A 6,851-nucleotide genomic window follows, 5' to 3' on the forward strand; every position below is an offset into this window, starting at 1 on the left:
CCCAGCCTAAATACATCTCTTTTTAATATCTGTGCAATGAACATTCTGTGCTGTATACTGAAGTTCCGTAGTTGTCTCAAGAAACAGCATTTGTGTGATTATTTGCATTGGGAGCTGAACTTTAAATTGGGAGCTGAACTTTGCATTAAAGAAGGACCTAGAAAGCTTGGCAGGTATTCTCTCAGAAATCAACCAAATAAACTTGTCACTTAAAGGAAGGCAAATGACAGGGTTTTATTTATTTATTTATTTGTCAATATAAAAGTAGAATTTTCAAGAGAAAAATACAATTTTGGTTTTTTTCCCCAAGATGGCTGACTAGGGCTTTTTCAGGTCACCTTATCCACTTCCGTGAACCAAAATAGTGTCTGGGCAATCACACTTTGAACATATTATCCAAGAGGGAACATAGGAGTTCAAAAGAAAAGCAAAGGGAAACTCCAGAATCTGGGAAAGAGAAGGAGGGCAAGCAGCCTGCATGTTTGCAACTGGCCAAAAACCGGGAGTGAATCCTGATATGGGAGAGGGTAACTGAGTGCCTTTCTGTGGTCCACTTTCCCTCTAGGGAACTGTGCAATCCAGGCCACAGGAGAGCACTCTGATCCTCCTAAGCCCTGGATCTAACTTGGGAGCAGTCAGTAGACTGTGAGTAGGAGCTGATTTGGGAAGTATCCCATGCGCTCCCCAAGACCTGGGCGTCTACAATAACAGGATGTTATTCTCAATCCTAGCTCTTATAAAGCTGTGCTGAGTCCAGGGAGCTAGCAGTGGCATCAGTCGATTGTGCTCGAGACTCATGGTGGGACTCAGGGAACTGGGACTCAAGTTGGTGAGGGACTCCTACAGCCAGAATGGAGAATCAGGTATGGTGTGGGCTCCAACTGCCGGCACTCGAACTGGGCTGTCCCCACCTTCTGACTGGAGCAGGGGGAGAACTTCTGGGGAGGCATGGTATTGAGCCAGGCAATGACTCCTATTGCCTGGGGCTGCATTGCAGAGTAGGAAACTGCAGTGACTGAATAAATATCCAGATTTGCTGACACAGTCTGGGTTGGGGAGTGAGCCTTACTGGGACTGAGATGTGACAGGGAAGCAGGCCCCACTCTTGCCTGCCATGGCTGCAGTGCTGAGACTGCCCTACTCTCTCCATGCTGAGCCGCTGACACAGGAGCACTTGCCCCGAAGCTGGGCATTTCACTGTGGGCCTGAGGACTGCCCCACCAGCCTTGTCAGTGTTAGTGCATGCACCTGTCATCGGTGATCTCAGTGCAGTCTTGCTTGTTCCAGCTCTATCCAGCCTTGCCATCCCTCTGAGAGGCCATGTGGGATCCTGGCCCCTGGGGGTTTCATGGCCCAATCCACCACCTGGGACACCCAAGTACTTCTTCCAAGGAACCAAGGCTGGGCAGAAATCCCACTGCTACTATTGTAGCTAGCTCATACCTAGAAGTACCACCTACTGGCCTGGATGTTGGCCCACACAGCCCACGGAAACAACTCCTCCTACAAGAGCACAGCACTTAGGAATGAGAATAAGTGGTATGGTTTAGATCTGTGTCCCCACCAAATATTGTGTTACTTTGTAATCCCCAATGTTGGAGATGGGGCTTGGTGGGGGGTGACTGGATCATGGGGGAAGATTTATCATGAATGGCTTGACACCATCCCCTTGGTGCTGTCCTTGAGGTGGTGAGTGGTTTCCCATGATATCCGGCTACTTAAAAGTGTGTAGCACCCCCCCCCCCTTACCCTGCCTTGCTGTTGTTCTGGCCTTGTGAAATGCCACCTACCCCTTTACTTTCTGCTATGAATGTAAGTTTCCTGAGGCTTCTTCAGAAGCTAAGTGATGCTAGCATCATGCTTCCTGTACAGCCTGTGGAACTGTGAGCCAATCAAACCTCTTTTCCTCATAAATTACCCAGTCTCAGGTGTTTATTTTTTATTTTAAAATTTTTTTATTATTATTATACTTTAAGTTAGGGTACATGTGCACAATGTGCAGGTTTGTTACATATGTATACATGTGCCATGTTGGTGTGCTGCACCCATTAACTTGTCATTTACATTAGGTATATCTCCTAATGCTATCCCTCCCCTCTCCCCACTCCCCACAATAGGCCCCAGTGCGTGATGTTCCCCTTCCTGTGTCCAAGTGATCTCCTTGTTCAATTCCCACCTATGTATGAGTGAGAACATGTGGTGTTTGGTTTTCTGTTCTTGCGATAGTTTGCTGATAATGATGGTTTCCAGCTGCATCCATGTCCCTACAAAGGACACGAACTCATCCTTTTTTATGGCTGCATAGTATTCCATGGCGTATATGTGCCACATTTTCTTAATCCAGTCTGTCACTGATGGACATTTGGGTTGATTCTAAGTCTTTGCTATTGTGAATAGTGCTGCAATAAACATACGTGTGCCTGTGTCTTTAGAGCAGCTTGATTTATAATCCTTTGGGTATATACCCAGTAATGGGATGGCTGGGTCAAATGGTATTTCTAGTTCTAGATCCTTGAGGAATCACCACACTGTTTTCCACAATGGTTGAACTAATTTACAGTCCCACCAACAGTGTAAAAGTGTTCCTATTTCTCTACATCCTGTCCAGTGCCTGTTGTTTCCTGATTTTTTAGTGATTGCCATTCTAACTGGTGTGAGATGGTATCTCATTGCGGTTTTGATTTGCATTTCTCTGATGATGAGTGATGATGAGCACTTTTTCATGTGTCTGTTGGCTGTATGAATGTCTTCTTTTGAGAAGCGTCTGTTCATATCCTTTGCCCACTTTTTGATGGGGTTGTTTTTTTCTTGTAAAATTTTTTGAGTTCTTTGTAGGTTCTGGATATTAGCCCTTTGTCAGATGAGTAGATTGCAAAAATTTTCTCCCATTCTGTAGGTTGCCTGTTCACTCTGATGGTAATTTCTTTTGCTGTGCAGAAGCTCTTTGGTTTAATTAGATCCCATTTGTCAATTTTGGCTTTTGTTGCCATTGCTTTTGGTGTTTTAGTCATGAAGTCCTTGACCATGCCTGTGTCCTGAATGGTATTACCTAGGTTTTCTTCTAGGGTTTTTATGGTTTTAGGTCTAATATTTAAGTCTCTAATCCATCTTGAATTAATTTTCGTATAAGGAGTAAGGAAAGGATCCAGTTTCAGCTTTCTACTTATGGCTAGCCAATTTTCCCAGAACCATTTATTAAATAGGGAATTGTTTCCCCATTTCTTGTGTTTGTCAGGTTTGTCAAAGATCAGATGGCTGTAGATGTGTGGTATTATTTCTGAGGGCTTTGTTCTGTTCCGTTGGTCTATATCTCTGTTTTGATACCAGTACCATGCTGTTTTGGTTACTGTAGCCTTGTAGTATAGTTTGAAGTCAGGTAGTGTGATGCCTCCAGCTTTGTTCTTTTGGCTTAGGATTGGCTTGGCAATGTGGGGTCTTTTTTGGTTCCATATGAACTTTAAAGCAGTTTTTTTTCCAATTCTGTGAAGAAAGTCATTGGTAGTTTAATGGGGATGGCATTGAATCTATAAATTACCTCGGGCAGTATGGCCATTTTCACAATATTGATTCTTCCTATCCATGAGCATGTTATGTTCTTTCATTTGTTTGTGTCCTCTTTTACTTCACTGAGCAGTGGTTTGTAGTTCTCCTTGAAGAGGTCCTTTACATCCCTTGTAAGTTGGATTCCTAGGTATTTTATTCTCTTTGAAGCTATTGTGAATGGGAGTTCATTCATGATTTGGCTCTCTGTTTGTCTGTTACTGGTGTATAAGAATGCTTGTGATTTTTGCACATTGATTTTGTATCCTGAAACTTTGCTGAAGTTGCTTATCAGCTTAAGGAGATTTGGGACTGAGATGATGGGGTTTTCTGAATATACAATCATGTCATCTGCAAACAGGGACAATTTGACTTCATCTTTTCCTAACTAAATACCCTTGATTTCTTTCTCTTGCCTGATTGCCCTAGCCAGAACTTCCAACACTATGTTGAATAGGAGTGGTGAGAGAGGGTATCCCTGTCTTGTGCCAGTTTTCAAAGGGAATGCTTCCAGTTTTTGCCCGTTCAGTATGATATTGGCTGTGGGTTTGTCATAAATAGCTGTTATTATTTTGAGATACATTCTATCAATACCAAATTTATTGAGAGTTTTTAGCATGAAGGGCTGTTGAATTTTGTCAAAGGCCTTTTCTGCATCTATTGAGATAATCATGTGGTTTTTGTCTTTGGTTCTATTTATATGCTGGATTACATTTATTGATTTGTGTATGTTGAACCAGCCTTGCATCCCAGGGATGAAGCCCACTTGATCATGGTGGATAAGCTTTTTGATGTGCTGCTGGATTAGGTTTGCCAATATTTTATTGAGGATTTTTGCATCGGTGTTCATCAGGAATATTGGTCTAAACTTCTCTTTTTTGTTGGCCTCATAAAATGTGTTAGGGAGGATTCCCTCTTTTTCTATTGATTGGAATAGTTTCAGAAGGAATGCTACCAGCTCCTCCTTGTACCTCTGGTAGAATTCGACTGTGAATCCGTCTGGTCCTGCACTTTTTTTTGGTTGGTAGGCTATTGATTATTGCCTCAATTTCAGAGCCTGCTATTGGTCTATTCAGGTATTCAACTTCTTCCTGGTTTAGTCTTGGGAGAGTGTAAGTGTCCATTTCTTTTAGGTTTTCTAGTTTATTTGCATAGAGGTGTTTATAGTATTCTCTGGTGGTAGTTTGTATTTCTGTGGGGTCGGTGGTAATATCCCCTTTATCAATTTTTATTGCGTCTATTTGATTCTTCTCTCTTTTCTTCTTTATTAGTCTTGCTAGCAGTCTATCAATTTTGTTGATCTTTTCAAAAAACCAACTCCTGGATTCATTGATTTTTTGGAGGGTTTTTTGTGTCTCTATCTCCTTCAGTTCTGCTCTGTTCTTAGTTATTTCTTGCCTTCTGCTAGCTTTTGAATGTGTTCGCTCTTGCTTCTCTAGTTCTTTTAATTGTGATGTTAGGGTGTCAATTTTAGATCTTTTCTGCTTTCTCTTGTGGGCATTTAGTGCTACAAATTTCCCTCTACACACTACTTTAAATGTGTCCCAGAGATTCTGGTATGTTGTATCTTTGTTCTCATTGGTTTCAAAGAACATCTTTATTTCTGCCTTCATTTCGTTATGTACCCAGTAGTCATTCAGGAGCAGGTTGTTCAGTTTCCATGTAGTTGAGCGGTTTTGATTGAGTTTCTTAGTCCTGAGTTCTAGTTTGATTGCACTGTGGTCTGAGAGACAGTTTGTTATAATTTCTGTTCTTTTACATTTGCTGAGGAGTGCTTTACTTCCAACTATGTGGTCAATTTTGGAATAAGTGCAATGTAGTGCTGACAAGAATGTATATTCTGTTGATTTGGGGTGGAGAGTTCTGTAGATGTCTATTAGGTCCACTTGGTGCAGAGTTGAGTTCAATTCCTGGATATCCTTGTTAACTTTCTGTCTCATTGATCTGTCTAATGCCGACAGTGGGGTGTTAAAGTCTCCCATTATTATTGTATGGGAGTCTAAGTCTCTTTGTAAGTCTCTAAGGACTTGCTTTATGAATCTGGGTGTTCCTGTATTGGGTACATATATATTTAGGATAGTTAGCTCTTCCTGTTGAATTGATCCCTTTACCATTATGGAATGGCCTTCTTTGTCTCTTTTGATCTTTGATGGTTTAAAGTCTGTTTTATCAGAGACTAGGATTGCAACCCCTGCTTTTTTGTTTTGTTTTGTTTTCCATTTGCTTGGTAGATCTTCCTCCATCCCTTTATTTTGAGCCTATGTGTGTCTCTGCGTGTTAGATGGGTCTCCTGAATACAGCAAACTGATAGGTCTTGATTCTTTATCCAATTTGCCAGTCTGTGTCTTTTAATTGGAGCATTTAGCCTATTTACATTTAAGGTTCATATTGTTATGTGTGAACTTGATCCTGTCATTATGATATTGGCTGGTTATTTTGCTCGTTAGTTGATGCAGTTTCTTCCTAGCATCGATGGTCTTTACATTTTGGCATGTTTTTGCAATGGCTGGTACTGGTTGTTCCTTTCCATGTTTAGTGCTTCCTTCAGGATCTCTTGTAAGGCAGGCCTGGTGGTGACAAAATCTCTAAGCATTTGCTTGTCTGCAAAGGATTTTATTTCTCCTTCACTTATGAAACTTAGTTTGGCTGGATATGAAATTCTGGGTTGAAAATTCTTTTCTTTAAGAATGTTGAATATTGGCCCACACTCTCTTCTGACTTGTAGAGTTTCTGCCGAGAGATCTGCTGTTAGTCTGATGGGCTTCCCTTTGTGGGTAACCCGACCTTTCTCTCTGGCTGCCCTTAATATTTTTTCCTTCATTTCAACTTTGGTGAATCTGACAATTATGTGTCTTGGAGTTGCTCTTCTCGAGGAGCATCTTTGTGGCGTTCTCTGTATTTCCTGAATTTGAATGTAGGCCTGGCTTACTAGGTTGGGGAAGTTCTCCAGGATAATATCCTGCAGAGTGTTTTCCACCTTGGTTGCATTTTCCCTGTCACTTTCAGGCACCCCAATCAGACATAGGTTTGGTCTTTTCACATAGTCCCATATTTCTTGGAGGCTTTGTTCATTTCTTTCTACTCTTTTTTCTCTACACTTCTCTTCTCACTTCATTTCATTCATTTGATTTTCAATCACTGATACTCTTTCTTCCAGTTGATCAAGTCAGTTACTGAAGCTTGTGCATTTGTCACGTAGTTCTCGTGTCATAGTTTTCATCTCTATCAATTCTTTTATGGTCTGCTCTGCATTGATTATTCTAGTTATCCATTCATCCATTCTTTTTTCAAGGCTTTTAATTTCTTTGCGC

The sequence above is a fragment of the Papio anubis genome, chromosome 9 (genome assembly GCF_008728515.1).
Source record: "Papio anubis isolate 15944 chromosome 9, Panubis1.0, whole genome shotgun sequence".
Taxonomy (NCBI): Eukaryota; Metazoa; Chordata; class Mammalia; order Primates; family Cercopithecidae; genus Papio; species Papio anubis.